Source organism: Pseudophryne corroboree, chromosome 5 (genome assembly GCF_028390025.1).
Source record: "Pseudophryne corroboree isolate aPseCor3 chromosome 5, aPseCor3.hap2, whole genome shotgun sequence".
In the NCBI taxonomy this organism is placed as follows: Eukaryota; Metazoa; Chordata; class Amphibia; order Anura; family Myobatrachidae; genus Pseudophryne; species Pseudophryne corroboree.
This window is the reverse complement of record NC_086448.1, coordinates 610,128,482-610,145,507: the sequence shown is the minus strand read 5'-3', so window position 1 is coordinate 610,145,507 and position 17,026 is coordinate 610,128,482. Positions and strand designations below refer to the sequence as shown.

The 17,026-nt window shown below is 42.3% G+C and overlaps 2 pseudogenes; both read right to left on the bottom strand.

Annotated features, from left to right (window-relative positions):
• Nucleotides 1-5,468: 5,468 nt before the first annotated feature.
• On the bottom strand, nucleotides 5,469-5,587 carry LOC134930356 (5S ribosomal RNA; annotated as a pseudogene).
• Nucleotides 5,588-15,904: 10,317 nt separating this feature from the next.
• Nucleotides 15,905-16,023, bottom strand: LOC134930163 (5S ribosomal RNA; annotated as a pseudogene).
• Nucleotides 16,024-17,026: the final 1,003 nt, after the last annotated feature.

Sequence of the window (17,026 nt, the reverse complement as noted above, 5' to 3'; positions counted from 1 at the left end):
CGTGGGTGTACCAGTCAGTGTATGTGTTCCCTCCTCTGCCTCTCATACCAAAAGTACTGAGAATCATAAGAAGGAGAGGAGTAAGAACTATACTCGTGGTTCCGGACTGGCCAAGAAGGACTTGGTACCCGGAACTTCAAGAGATGCTCACGGACGAACCGTGGCCTCTACCTCTAAGAAAGGACCCGCTACTGCAGGGGCCTTGTCTGTTCCAAGACTTACCACGGCTGCGTTTGACGGCATGGCGGTTGAACGCCGGATCCTGAGGGAAAAAGGCATTCCAGAAGAAGTCATTCCTACTCTGGTCAAAGCCAGGAAGGACGTAACCGCAAAACATTATCACCGCATTTGGCGTAAATATGTTGCGTGGTGTGAGGCCAAGAAGGCCCCTACAGAGGAATTTCAACTGGGTCGTTTCCTTCATTTCCTGCAAACAGGACTGTCTATGGGCCTAAAATTAGGGTCCATTAAGGTTCAAATTTCGGCCCTGTCGATTTTCTTCCAGAAAGAACTGGCTTCAGTACCTGAAGTTCAGACTTTTGTAAAAGGGGTGCTGCACATACAGCCTCCTTTTGTGCCTCCAGTGGCACCTTGGGATCTCAATGTGGTGTTGAGTTTTCTAAAGTCACATTGGTTTTAACCACTTTCCACTGTGGACTTAAAATATCTCACATGGAAGGTGTCGATGCTGTTAGCCTTGGCTTCAGCCAGGCGTGTGTCAGAATTGGCGGCTTTATCATATAAAAGCCCTTACTTAATTTTTCATTCTGACAGGGCGGAATTGAGGACTCGTCCTCAATTTCTACCTAAGGTGGCTTCTGCATTTCACATGAACCAACCTATTGTGGTACCTGCGGCTACCAGGGACTTAGAGGACTCTAAGTTGCTTGACGTTGTCAGGGCCTTGAAAATATATGTTTCCAGGACGGCTGGAGTCAGAAAATCTGACTCGCTGTTTATCCTGTATGCACCCAACAAGCTGGGTGCTCCTGCTTCTAAGCAGACGATTGCTCGTTGGATTTGTAGTACAATTCAGCTTGCACATTCTGTGGCAGGATTGCCACAGCCAAAATCAGTAAAAGCCCATTCCACAAGGAAAGTGGGCTCATCTTGGGCGGCTGCCCGAGGGGTCTCGGCTTTACAACTTTGCCGAGCAGCTACTTGGTCAGGGGCAAACACGTTTGCTAAATTCTACAAATTTGATACCCTGGCTGAGGAGGAACTGGAGTTCTCTCATTCGGTGCTGCAGAGTCATCCGCACTCTCCCGCCCGTTTGGGAGCTTTGGTATAATCCCCATGGTCCTTACGGAGTCCCAGCATCCACTAGGACGTCTGAGAAAATAAGATTTTACTTACCGATAAATCTATTTCTCGTAGTCCGTAGTGGATGCTGGGCGCCCATCCCTAGTGCGGATTGTCTGCAATACTTGTATATAGTTATTGTTACAAAAATTCGGGTTATTATTGTTGTGAGCCATCTTTTCAGAGGCTCCTTTGCGTTTATCATACTGTTAACTGGGTTCAGATCACAAGTTGTACGGTGTGATTGGTGTGGCTGGTATGAGTCTTACCCGGGATTCAATATCCTTCCTTATTATGTACGCTCGTCCGGGCACAGTGTCCTAACTGAGGCTTGGAGGAGGGTCATGGGGGGAGGAGCCAGTGCACACCACCTGATCCTTAAGCTTTTATTTTGTGCCCTGTCTCCTGCGGAGCCGCTATTCCCCATGGTCCTTACGGAGTCCCAGCATCCACTACGGACTACGAGAAATAGATTTATCGGTAAGTAAAATCTTATTTTTTGCTTAGTAAATTACCGAGATGACACTTTGAAGAAAAAACGGCATCTCGGTCAAAATCGGGACCTTAGTAAATATACCCCAAGGGGTCAAATTTACTACTACGTTAGCGATTGCTGAGTGGATCCTAGACACTACTAGTGTACACTGCCGTTAAATGAACCTATGGTGAACACAGACGCTCAGTATACACAGACGCACCAGTCACACAGCCGCCTATGCTGCGACTGGGTCCCCTTCGTGCACAGTGCCTGAGACGGAAGCGGGAAACAGTTCATGGCGGGAGACTCGGAGGAAACTGGTCATGAATCGGGGGAGGGGCGACCAGGAGAGCTTCTGACATCAACCCTAGGGATCGCGGCCTCATACTATTCCTGGAGCGTCTGATCCCTAAGGCCTGTCGCTGGTGCACCTGTGGTGGCAGCCGCGTCAGCGAATGTTTGGTAGTCTTCTCCCAAAACAGTGCGGCTGTGTCCGTATTCCCTTACTAAGCGGAACCGATGCCTAACCTTCTCCCCGTGCTCCGTCCACAGCCTGGTAACGTCTGCTGGACCTGCTAGTATATCCGACACAGACGCCTGCCGAAACAGCACTGTACTCGTGGGTAAGCATTGTCGCGACCCGGCGGAGAGTTGTTGGAGCGACTCTTTCTAAGGTACGTATAAGATGCTGTTTAGAAAGGTCACTCTAAAAATAAAATAAGAAAGCTTAGGGTTGCTAAAAACCAGCAGCCCTCTGACCATGGTCCAGCTCCTGCCGCACCAAACAAAAAACTGATTTGCCTGAGCAAGGAGGCGGGGATATATGGACGGGCCCGTTGCATGCTGGGAGGCCGGAAAAGCTTTGATTGGTGCAAATCCGCTGTCGCTTCATCATATCCCATTGTTATCCTGTGGATAACCTGTGGACCCTGCCGGAGAAATTAGTAATTTAACAGATAACTATCAAACCAGGGAAACGAACAGAATCCTCATTAACCATCCTTAGTAATACGCACACTCCTGTAGTCATTATCTGTCCTCAGGGTAAATGTATTGGCTAGTTGGTTGCCACCAGATAATGGGGCAGATTTAACAATGAGTGATGTTCTTGCTAGTACTCATTATGAATAGTAAATGGTGCTTCAGCCAATTAGCTGACTGTCATGTATGTAAAAAATAACAGGAGCTGATTGGCTAGAGCAGCATTTAACATTAATATCGTGTGATAACAAGAATATTACTTGTTGTTAAGTCTGCCCTAATATTCCCTTAGAAAGGCAGGTCTAACCAATAACTTGTCATGGATGCTACTCATGCCTCTAGTCTCCTTTTTTCGAAAGCCAGGATTTTATGGTAGTAATTAATTAGCTGAGATGGCCATGAGGTGCTGGTGTTCTGACCATTTCTCCAGCACTTCACAACAACAAACATTTGCAATGTTTGGCTACCGTTTTAAGTGGTGATTAGCAAAGTAGCACATTGTCGCTGAGTACGGTCCATATACAGTCATCAAATATATACACATCAGTGACCACTTTACTTTATGCTGTTTGACCTCGGACAGCCTACTATTCATGCAGGGTTATTAGCGCACCCGTGAGTGGATGTTTCCGGGCAGGGATCTGGAGGATCCCTTCCTCGGTACATTATGGGCCTAATTCTGAGTTGATCGCAGCAGCAAATTTGTTAGCAGTTGGGCAAAACCATGTGTACTGCAGGGGTGGGGGGGGGGGGGGCAGATATAACGTGCAGAGAGAGTTAGATTTGGGTGGGGTGTATTCAAACTGAAATCTATATTGCAGTGTAAAAATAAAGCAGCCAGTATTTACCCTGCATAGAAACAAATAACCCACCCAAATGTAACTCTCTCTGCAAATGTTATGTCTGGCCCCCCCCCCCTTCCTGCAGTGCACATGGTTTTTCCCAACTGCTAACAAACTTGCTGCTGCAATCGACTCAGAATTACCCCCTATGTGTTATGTAGACCATAGGATGCAGTGGCTAACAACATCTTAAGAAACCTTTGAGAGCTGCTATTATGATTGCATCTCCGATATCTGCTGTGGAACCCCTGTAATACACTTAGGGGATATTTACATTGTACAGGGGTTTACTGCAAAATAGGTTTAATAAGTATGCCTCTTACCTACATTTCGATTTCCCAGTGAACTTTCTACATCTTTTTATCTATCATTTTGCAACACCTTATCTGATCATTTATCTTGGAAGCTTATGCAGAGTTTAAAAAAGTTCAAAAACCCAACTATTTCTCTGAATATCAGGCTGCTAATAGAAACACTTAGGAAGAGATGTATCAAACCATTATTAGAGGGAAAGTGGAGAGGTTGCCCATAGCAACCAATAATCTTCTGTCATTTTATAGAGTGGAGGAGATGTATTATATCGCACATATCGTGCCGCTATAGCACTGCCTGCTTCGCCTCTTTACCGAGGTGAAGTAGTAACATACACCCACGAGATGTATTACCATCTCCTTTGCCGGAGTGGAGGTGAAAACTCCCCCCTCTGCGGATACCTGCCAGCGGCCACAGTGAATCAGCCTAGAGCTGGCTCCACTGGGCACGCGCAAGATCTTGCTACTATCACGAGATATCCCGAGCAGCCTGGAGCAGGCAGCTGCCACAGCCAGGGACAGAGCTGTCCCTGCTGTGGTGATGGGGAAACAACAGCTGCAGCTGTCAAAATCGTTAGCAGCAAATGTCGGAACGGTCAGTACCACTGATCGTTCATACATTGCCCCTTATATCGGCGTGCTATCTTATAGATAGCAGCGCCGATATAGACGGGAGCATCGCACCCCTGTCATCTAGCCCACACTTCCTCATTCATACATGGGGGAGAAGTGGTATCAGCGCACATAACATGCGCTGATTCACTTCTCCCCAACACTGATACATCTTACATCTACCCCAGTGTTAGATAAATGATAGCTAGAAGCTGATCATCCAATTTTATCACCCTCAAAAGTTTTATACATGTCTTTATAGAGAAACTATTCACCTACACCTGATAAGAAGGTGAGGTCTGTGGCACTTGGTACAGTATGCTGACAAATGGTGAATTCAGTCATGTATAGGGGTTATACCGCACAGTTGATAAGTAGATTTAAACAGCAGATAGTTTATTTACCAAGATACACTGATGAAGGAAAGAAAATATTTTTTCTAATCAATCTCAATTTGGCGGTGCACCCAGAGTCAGTAACGAAACATATTGGACAAAAGGAGAAAAGAAGACTCTTTTGTGGGTGCACTCTTGTATAATTGTGAAAGTATCAAAGAAATAGATTAAAATTCAATATTTATTGTTGATAAACATAAAACACATAGTAGTTGAATATGCAAGTAGAAAAAAAGGAGTAAAGGAATACATATAAACACTGGAACCGATAATACAGATGTTGATGTCAGATAATGGTTCCAAGCTGCCTGGGTAACAACAATCTTTCAAATGTATGGTCAATCCATAAATAGGTCTCAACTGGCTGCCTAAACTGTATAATCTTGAAGTCGAGCTAGACACTTAGCGCCTCAATAATAGTTTGAATTAATAATGTGAACAGCTGTATTACTTACACCTGGCTTTAGGATAGAGATAGAAAACAGATTGGATAAAGAAAAGATGAATCTGCTGTCGGTGTTAGACACTGAGCCTGGCCGCCCAAAATTTTCTACTAAACCGAGTATTTCTCAAGAGTCTCCCACTTGAGTACTGACTTGGCCCAACACTGCTTAGCTTCCAAGATCGGAAGGATTCGGGCGTTACCAGTGTGGTATGATAGTAGAGAATTGATATGATTGCTTCTGGAATCACTGATGAGAGTTCATGAATGACATAAATTGGTAGAGGAAGTATTAAGTAAAAAAAGGGGGGTATAGTGAAAAGAGGGATCTGCTGCCAATGTTAGACATAGGTGAACCCCTGAATCAATGGTGTGAGTCCCGAAATTATAGTGATAGTCAGAAAAAGAAGTTTTCAGTGAGACGGTCGTTCTTATGAATAAATATGTTGGTACACGGTATCAAAATGTAAATACCGGATAGTGAGTATAGTCGCCTATGAATCACTGAGTGGTGGCCTTGTTGACACAAGGGGGAACAAAGGAGAAAAATTCTATAAATGGTGTCACAATGTTAATACTAATTGTAGATAATATCTCCCACAGAAACTATACATATATGTCCTTAATTAGTTGATATAAATACATACACCGCTATGGTGAAATGAATATACACAGAAGCAGGGGAGAACACCAGATGTCAATTGATGGATAATTAAAGTGAATTAAATAGATTAATGGATCCACAGTCAGAAATGAATAAATCTCAATCAAATGCAGCAACTGGAATAATATACCTGATGTAGCTGATAAAGAGCTAAGGCCAAAGAAAAAAGCTATAATAGCTATGATAGTAGAATGAAGATAGATCATACAGAGAAAATCGATAGAGCCACTGTAATGAATAAGTTTAAATACAGGCTACTAAAATAATATATATTTCATCTAAGAAAAAAGAGACAATTTAATAACACGAGTGACCTGGAGACAGATATTACCCGTGTCGATGTCTCTATGAGAATCAGGTGCCGTATAGCAGAAGAATCAGGTGCCGTGGTTCCAGGGGGCTGAAAAGCCGCTTAGCTGGCGTGGAATACCGAAAAAGTCTGTGGTCACAGGGTGATCATATCAAAGTCCGATGTCGGTCAAGATGCGCTGTGGATCCAATAATCGGAAGCGATTCAGTGGATGCGGGATGAGGCGCAGGGAAGCAGTGGAGAATGTCCGTAAACATCCGTAGCAGAGTCCGGCATTGTATCAGGCATACATGCCGTATGGATGCGCTGGGAGTCTCGGAAGCTGTGTTGCCGTTGAGCTCAAAGAATACAGTTAGGCAGGCGGAGACATCCGTGATCCCAGAGTAGCTGCGGGTCGGAAGACGCGTTTCGCCCATTCACCGGGCTTGGTCACTTCCTGTACGGTACTGGGCTGTCGTGGGCTTATATCTCAGTAAGCGTCAGCGGGTATCCAATCATCGGAGGGGTGTGTCCGTCCTATTATGGTTGTGGCACAGGTGTGATTACTGAGTGGATGTGTTCAAGCCACGTAAGCTTTTAATCAGACGCCCAGTTCATGAGAAACGAGAAAAAAAAAAGTGTCAGTTAAAATGAAACCAAAAAAATGACAACATTGAATGAATCTTAATTAGTCTATGTATATAACCTTTCTTACGTAAGAAATATAAATTAGCACGCAGCTGACAATAGAACATGGTAGGCTAAACTTGGACATAGTTTGAAAAAAAACGGAAAAACACAAAAAGCCCAATAAATAAAAATCAGATAAGAAATATATACTGCTACCGAGATTGGAGCTTTTCATTATTAAAGCAAATGAGTTTACATATTTGCCATACCTACATAGGGAGGTATGTAGTGTTCAGAGACCGGGTACATGGGAGAAAAATTGGTGCATAGGAAGCAAGATTATGAGCAGTTAATTAACAATATTGAATTTTCAAAATAGATTTGTTATCAGATAATATTAGCATGGGGGAAACAATATATTAAGTAAAAATCTGTACCACAAAGTGAACTTAAAATTGATGCATTGTATCATTACTAATATATACATCTTAGGCGCAAGGTTTGCTGGAAATATTAAATAATGTGAATGAGTAATAAGGTATTAGAGAAATATATAATTGATTACAGAATACTATATTCATACTTCTATTAAAATAATGATTAAGATTTACTTAGAAAGAAATAAAACTACCCCGGCTCATGGGGGAAACGTGACCAAAGAGAATATATGTGAGATACCTAAAGGGTGTGAATTGTATGTGACTGGGGGTGAGTTAATAAGTCCAAGCAACAAGTGGGTGGTACATGCGGTAAGAATGAGGAAGTGGTAACGAAGGTAAGATAGATGGAACTAGATTATAGACTAAGAATAAAGTGAATAAAACAGGTTAGAATCTGAAACCAAATGGTGAGTGTGCAAGATGAGACAATGATTTGAATCTGTAACGTATGGTGTGTGTGAAAGGTGCAGCATAACACACTATAGCTATGTGCTAAGAAAGGTGCACCAAAACAGGTGCGGGGAAAAAGTGTAACCATAGGTTTAAGATCGAAAATTGTACATGAAGTGATACATGTAATCCTATGCAGAAAAATTTGAGGTGAAGGGTGAATCCATGAAAGACAGCCAGAAAAACTGGCATAGTAGATTAATTACTACCTCATTGATCAAGAATATAGTAATATAAGTATTATAAGACTCTTTGGCCGGAAATTATTGCTCAAGAAATTCTTTGCAAAATCATCCACGTACGAAAGTACAACTATGGGACTTACAGATGAATCACTTACCCCCTCATTATCCGCCTCACCTTTATCTGAGGAAGATCTGTCAGCAATTCAGATGTTGGAAGAGCTACACATGGAATCTTCTCACAACATGTCATCCGTATACAAGACCAGACCTTCTTGCAAATTGAAGTCCACCCCCCCCCCCCCCCCGATGCCAATAGCCCAGAAATTAGAGTCTTTTTAGACCTAGTGTCTAAGGAATTTGATGAGATCCAAACATATTCTAAAGGAAAATACCTTACCAAGAATCTCAAATTCAGAGAGAGACAAGCCTTGAAAGAAATTAAATCTTGGACTGATATTGTCGTCAAACCTTCCGACAAAGGGGGTAATATCGTACTATGGCCCATGGATATGTATGAGGAGGAAGCACGTAGACAATTACTTGATACGTCTTGCTATTTAAGATTACCACTCAACCCAACAGCCAAGTTCCACAAACAATATATGCACATGATTGAAGAGGCAGCAGCCATTGGCACTATTACAATACAAGAAGCCAAGTATCTCACGGTGTCTAATCCGAGAGTTCCCACATTTTACTTATTACCGAAGATACATAAGAACATCAGCAAACCACAAGGGAGACCCATTGTCTCTGGCAATGGGGGCCTCCTAGAAACACCCAGCAAGTTCCTGGACTTACATCTCAGGGACCATGTAATGACGTTACCGTCCTATCTGAGAGATACCTCAGACCTTGTACGGAAAATACATGACATCTGCCTGGATGAAAATTGCATCTTGGTAACTCTGGACGTGGAAGCCTTGTACAGTAGTATTTCCCATCAACAAGGGGTACAAGCCACTAAATTCTTCTTGGATATGGAAGAGAAAAATCCTTTCAATTACTTCCTCTGCGAGATGTTGAGTTTTGTATTAAACAAAAATTACTTCACGTTCGGTGACCAATTTTTCCAGCAGATTCGGGGGACAGCCATGGGAGCAGCGTGTGCCCCCACGTATGCCAATTTGTTCCTTGGCTGGTGGGAACAGACCATTGTGTTTAGCGATGTTAACCATCAATACACACAACACATCATCAATTGGCTGAGATACATTGATGATATCTTTGTGATTTGGGATAGTGATGAAAAAATGTTTTTGGACTTTATAAACATCTTAAATGCCAATAATCTCAATATTTTTCTTACACACACAATAAACAAAGATAAGGTCTCTTTGTTGGACGTGAACATTTACAAAACAATCAGTGGTTCGTTAGCCACAGAGCTGTATCGCAAAGATACAGCTACCAATAGCATCCTTTATCAGACAAGCTCGCTTTTTCCGCCCACTATTGAGAATATTGCCAAAGGGGAATTCCTTCTCCTGAGGCGAAACTGCACAGAAGATACAGTTTACAAACAGAAGAGTCGAGAACTGATGACAAGATTACAAGCCCGGGAATATAGCAAACGCTCATTAAGGAGAGCCCAACATTCCGTCTTTAAAATCAGAAGAGAATCTTTGATCTTCCAAAACAAACCTCAAGTGAACAGTGAAGATTCAAAAATCCGGTTTGTGGGTACTTTTTGTCCGGAATGGCGCTTATTCAAAAAGTGCAATCCAAAAACATCTTCCAGTTCTCCACCTAGACCCAGAGTTATCACCCCTTCTAGATCCTACTCTACACAGATTAGTTGGAGAAGATCGAGCAACATCAAAGACATGCTTGTTCAAAGTCACTTTTTACGCGATCCAAAGAAATCAAGAAATGTTACGGGATCCTTCCCCTGTGGGCAATGCAAAGCCTGCCCACAGATACAAATAACTGATAAGGTGAAGGATAGATTGGGGCGTGATGTCTCCATCCGGCATTTTTTCAATTGTGATACACAAGGAGTAGTCTGCTGCTTAATCTGTAGCTGTAACCAACGGTATGTCGGCATGACAACGAGAAAATTTAAAACAAGAATTCTTGAACACATGGGCTCCATTAGGAATGCAGCATCAGATTTGCAGAAAGGCAAAAAACTAACATCTGTTGCCAGGCACTACCACTCTCAACATCAAGGCCTGTCTTGTGAGATGCGTGCCTTCGGACTGGACAAAGTCCATTTAGGCATACGCGGGGGCGATCTCACCAAAGAACTCCTTAAAAAGGAAAGTGAGTGGACCTTTAGGTTAGGAGGCCTCAAACCTTCAGGTCTCAATGAATTTATCAACTATAGTGTATTCTTGTAAGGTACCCGTACCATGCATGAGATTAACTTACTTGCTGCACTTCTGTCATGCTCTACCCTCTGAACTTGCATTTTATCACAAATTTTTTTTTCTATTTCCTGTTTCACTTATTTAACTATGTACTTATCCATGGGGATTACTAAATAATACTATATTCTTGATCAATGAGGTAGTAATTAATCTACTATGCCAGTTTTTCTGGCTGTCTTTCATGGATTCACCCTTAGGTTTAAGATCGAAAATTGTACATGAAGTGATACATGTAATCCTATGCAGAAAAATTTGAGGTGAAGGGTGAATCCATGAAAGACAGCCAGAAAAACTGGCATAGTAGATTAATTACTACCTCATTGATCAAGAATACCGTATTATTTAGTAATCCCCATGGATAAGTAAATAGTTAAATAAGTGAAACAGGAAATAGAAAAAATAAATAAAAAAAAAATAGATTTTTTTTTTTTTTATAAATTGCAAGTTCAGAGGGTAGAGCATGACAGAAGTGCAGCAAGTAAGTTAATCTCATGCATGGTACGGGTACCTTACAAGAATACACTATAGTTGATAAATTCATTGAGACCTGAAGGTTTGAGGCCTCCTAACCTAAAGGTCCACTCACTTTCCTTTTTAAGGAGTTCTTTGGTGAGGTCGCCCCCGCGTATGCCTAAATGGACTTTGTCCAGTCCGAAGGCACGCATCTCACAAGACAGGCCTTGATGTTGAGAGTGGTAGTGCCTGGCAACAGATGTTAGTTTTTTGCCTTTCTGCAAATCTGATGCTGCATTCCTAATGGAGCCCATGTGTTCAAGAATTCTTGTTTTAAATTTTCTCGTTGTCATGCCGACATACCGTTGGTTACAGCTACAGATTAAGCAGTAAACTACTCCTTGTGTATCACAATTGAAAAAATGCCGGATGGAGACATCACGCCCCAATCTATCCTTCACCTTATCAGTTATTTGTATCTGTGGGAAGGCTTTGCATTGCCCACAGGGGAAGGATCCCGTAACATTTCTTGATTTCTTTGGATCATGTAAAAAGTGACTTTGAACAAGCATGTCTTTGATGTTGCTCGATCTTCTCCAACTAATCTGCAGAGTAGGATCTAGAAGGGGTGATAACTCTGGGTCTAGGTGGAGAACTGGAAGATGTTTTTGGATTGCACTTTTTAATAAGCGCCATTCCGGACAAAAAGTACCCACAAACCGGATTTTTGAATCTTCACTGTTCACTTGAGGTTTGTTGTGGAAGATCAAAGATTCTCTTCTGATTTTGAAGACGGAATGTTGGGCTCTCCTTAATGAGCGTTTGCTATATCCCCGGGCTTGTAATCTTGTCATCAGTTCTCGACTCTTCTGTTTGTAAACTGTATCTTCTGTGCAGTTTCGCCTCAGGCGAAGGAATTCCCCTTTGGGGATATTCTCAATAGTGGGCGGAAAATGCGAGCTTGTCTGATAAAGGATGCTATTGGTAGCTGTATCTTTGCGATACAGCTCTGTGGCTAAAGAACCACTGATTGTTTTGTAAATGTTCACGTCCAAAAAAGAGACCTTATCTTTGTTTATTGTGTGTGTAAGAAAAATATTGAGATTATTGGCATTTAAGATGTTTATAAAGTCCAATAACGTTTTTTCATCACTATCCCAAATCACAAAGATATCATCAATGTATCTCAGCCAATTGATGATGTGTTGTGTGTATTGATGGTTAACATCGCTAAACACAATGGTCTGTTCCCACCAGCCAAGGAACAAATTGGCATACGTGGGGGCACACACTGCTCCCATGGCTGTCCCCCGAATCTGCTGGAAAAATTGGTCACCGAACGTGAAGTAATTTTTGTTTAATACAAAACTCAACATCTCGCAGAGGAAGTCATTGAAAGGATTTTTCTCTTCCATATCCAAGAAGAATTTAGTGGCTTGTACCCCTTGTTGATGGGAAATACTACTGTACAAGGCCTCCACGTCCAGAGTTACCAAGATGCAATTTTCATCCAGGCAGATGTCATGTATTTTCCGTAGAAGGTCTGAGGTATCTCTCAGATAGGACGGTAACGTCATTACATGGTCCCTGAGATGTAAGTCCAGGAACTTGCTGGGTATTTCTAGGAGGCCCCCATTGCCAGAGACAATGGGTCTCCCTGGTGGTTTGTTGATGTTCTTATGTATCTTCGTTAATAAGTAAAATGTGGGAACTCTCGGATTAGACACCGTGAGATACTTGGCTTCTTGTTTTGTAATAGTGCCAATGGCTGATGCCTCTTCAATCATATGCATATATTGTTTGTGGAACTTGGCTGTTGGGTTGAGTGGTAATCTTAAATAGCAAGACGTATCAAGTAATTGTCTACGTGCTTCCTCCTCATACATATCCATGGGCCATAGTACGATATTACCCCCTTTGTCGGAAGGTTTGACGACAATATCAGTCCAAGATTTAATTTCTTTCAAGGCTTGTCTCTCTCTGAATTTGAGATTCTTGGTAAGGTATTTTCCTTTAGAATTTGTTTGGATCTCATCAAATTCCTTAGACACTAGGTCTAAAAAGACTCTAATTTCTGGGCTATTGGTATCGGGGGGAAAAAGTGGACTTCAATTTGCAAGAAGGTCTGGTCTTGTATACCAATGACATGTTGTGAGAAGATTCCATGTGTAGCTCTTCCAACATCTGAATTGCTGACAGATCTTCCTCAGATAAAGGTGAGGCGGATAATGAGGGGGTAAGTGATTCATCTGTAAGTCCCATAGTTGTACTTTCGTACGTGGATGATTTTGCAAAGAATTTCTTGAGCAATAATTTCTCCGGCCAAAGAGTCTTAGATCTTTCTCCCATATAAACCTGTTAAATGGTGATGTTGGTGAGAAGGATAATCCTTTACCTAGGACCTCCGACTGATCTTCCGTGAGGGTTCTGGTACTGAGATTGATGATTTGCAATCTATCTGTAGTTAGCGCTTCCTGGTCTGCCGTATGGGATAATGCGAGGTCCTTAGCGCATCCCATTTGCCTTTGTTTCTGTCGGTGTATCGCCCCCCCCCCCCCCCCGTCTTGTTGGCCTTGATACTTTCGTCTTCCTCGTGAACGTTGGCCTCTCCCTAAAAAAGGATCCTCACTGTTATTGTGTCTGAATTTCTGTACTTCTACTTCTAGGTGTTCCGTTGAAGAATCCTCACTATAGGATGATTCCAATTCTGAGGAACTGATGTCTTCCCTTGTTAATCCACCTCTAACCCTTGGGGTTTGTGATTTCCAACGGAATATATTTCCCTGGGAGAAATCGTTCTTGTCTCGTAAGAACTTGCTCCGTTTTCTCTCTATTATATTTGTTTCATAAACCTCTAGTTCTTTCTTGTATCTGTCGAAGGTGTTTTGGAAGGTTAAATCCTTCTCCCAGATTTCTAAAGTTTTACCAATTTCTTCAATACTTTTTTCCACTTGGTCTAGGATTAGATTGTCATGCTTTATGAGTATCAAGGTTAGTTCATGGGAACATTTTAATAACATAGCTTCCCATTCGGCCTTAAGATTCTCTGTGGCCAAGGGAAAGGACGGAAAGATGCGTGGTCGTAAGCCTCTAGGTGATAATTTATTCTTATGATAATTTTCCAAGGTTGTAATATCCCAGGTAAGTCTAATCCTTTTTTGTAGATTTTTATGTAATTTGGATAGATCAGATCTCCAATCTTTAGGAGTATTAGGATTCTGGAAAGTGTCTGAGAAGATATCTCCGAACTCTTCTAAGTTTCTTTGTTTAGAGGTGAGTTCAGTTCTTAATGAAAATGTTGTCATGGTAATACATAAAAGACACACAATGGTTATAGTGAAAAAATAATAACAATGGTGATCCAACTACTGTTATGATTCCAGCACTCTGGTCAGAGGAGATCTTATGGCAAGGACCGGAGCACTGGAACGAAATGCTGGGGAAGGGAGCAGGACAGGAAAATAGCCCCTGGCGCCCTAACTCTGTTGTCTCACCCGTTTTGTCAGAAATCCCCTGCGAGACTATGGTTTCTTGAGCCCTTGGCAGCCGCGTTTGAAGGGCGGATTATGTCTGCCCAACTTCGATGCCCCCTGGTCTTAATGAGAGACAAAGGGAAACCCGAGACAGGGTGATAACAAGAGGCCCTCTAACTAAACAACCAGGCCAGGGGCTAAGCAAACTCAAAACTATAATATGTGCGGAGAAACCGCCAGGGAAAAGGACAACCAAAATATCCACTTGTCCAATTCTCCTACCCGGCACCGCCGAGTACCAGAGAGGACTTGTGGAAGCAGAACCCTCCGCAAATGCTCCAAACACAAAATATAAAAGGTAAAGCGGCTGAGCCGCAACACACGGCAGAGCCGCAACTCACGAACACCACGGTGATCAGTCAGGACTCCAGGGAACCAAACGACCTCTTGGGATGAGATGACAACTCCCGAATACCGGACTTCTGAGGACTGGAATGACCGGATACAGCAGGACTGGAAACAGACTCTCAGCAAACAAAGGCAGCATGCAGGAAGCTATTACCGGCGTCTGTGAGAAGCCCTGGGAGTGTATTTAACAAGGAGTCCTCCAATCAGCTGCTAAAGGCTGATTAGAATAAATGCCGTGCAGCTGCCTTGCTGCACGGCCAGAGAGCAGGTGAATATCTTAATTTCCTAAAGCCTAGCAACGGGGAACGCGGTCCGCCAGTGGCGTCCCCGTTGCTAGGGTCCGTGCGGCTCAGCACGCCCGGCGTCTAGCGTTGCTAGGGAGCCGGCGGCTGTACGTGCACGGCGTCTCTAGTTGCTAGGCGCCGGGCCGCGCAGACCATCAAGCGGACCCCGGCGCCTAACAACTACTAGATGAAAAATCAGAATTAAGAAAGAGATCATGATAATTGATAACGTATATATTTTTGGCCGTGCAAGGTATGGAAAGCTGAGATTAAGCTCAGTATTTAAATACAGTCATGTATAGGGGTTATACCGCAAGGTTGATAAGTAGATTTAAACAGCAGATAGTTTATTTACCAAGATACACTGATGAAGGAAAGAAAATATTTTTTCTAATCAATCTCAATTTGGCGGTGCACCCAGAGTCAGTAACGAAACATATTGGACAAAAGGAGAAAAGAAGACTCTTTTGTGGGTGCACTCTTGTATAATTGTGAAAGTATCAAAGAAATAGATTAAAATTCAATATGTATTGTTGATAAACATAAAACACATAGTAGTTGAATATGCAAGTAGAAAAAAAGGAGTAAAGGAATACATATAAACACTGGAACCGATAATACAGATGTTGATGTCAGATAATGGTTCCAAGCTGCCTGGGTAACAACAATCTTTCAAATGTATGGTCAATCCATAAATAGGTCTCAACTGGCTGCCTAAACTGTATAATCTTGAAGTCGAGCTAGACACTTAGCGCCTCAATAATAGTTTGAATTAATAATGTGAACAGCTGTATTACTTACACCTGGCTTTAGGATAGAGATAGAAAACAGATTGGATAAAGAAAAGATGAATCTGCTGTCGGTGTTAGACACTGAGCCTGGCCGCCCAAAATTTTCTACTAAACCGAGTATTCCTCAAGAGTCTCCCACTTGAGTACTGACTTGGCCCAACACTGCTTAGCTTCCAAGATCGGAAGGATTCGGGCGTTACCAGTGTGGTATGATAGTAGAGAATTGATATGATTGCTTCTGGAATCACTGATGAGAGTTCATGAATGACATAAACTGGTAGAGGAAGTATTAAGTAAAAAAGGGGGGTATAGTGAAAAGAGGGATCTGCTGCCAGTGTTAGACAGAGGTGAACCCCTGAATCAATGGTGAGTGTCCCGAAATTATAGTGATAGTCAGAAAAAGAAGTTTTCAGTGAGACGGTCGTTCTTATGAATAAATATGTTGGTACACGGTATCAAAATGTAAATACCGGATAGTGAGTATAGTCGCCTATGAATCACTGAGTGGTGGCCTTGTTGACACAAGGGGGAACAAAGGAGAAAAATTCTATAAATGGTGTCACAATGTTAATACTAATTGTAGATAATATCTCCCACAGAAACTATACATATATGTCCTTAATTAGTTGATATAAATACATACACCGCTATGGTGAAATGAATATACACAGAAGCAGGGGAGAACACCAGATGTCAATTAATGGATAATTAAAGTGAATTAAATAGATTAATGGATCCACAGTCAGAAATGAATAAATCTCAATCAAATGCAGCAACTGGAATAATATACCTGATGTAGCTGATAAAGAGCTAAGGCCAAAGAAAAAAGCTATAATAGCTATGATAGTAGAATGAAGATAGATCATACAGAGAAAATCGATAGAGCCACTGTAATGAATAAGTTTAAATACAGGCTACTGAAATAATATATATTTCATCTAAGAAAAAAGAGACAATTTAATAACACGGGTGACCTGGAGACAGATATTACCCTAGTCGATGTCTCTATGAGAATCAGGTGCCGTATAGCAGAAGAATCAGGTGCCGTGGTTCCAGGGGGCTGAAAAGCCGCTTAGCTGGCGTGGAATACCGAAAAAGTCTGTGGTCACAGGGTGATCATATCAAAGTCCGATGTCTGTCAAGATGCGCTGTGGATCCAATAATCGGAAGCGATTCAGTGGATGCGGGATGAGGCGCAGGGAAGCAGTGGAGAATGTCCGTAAA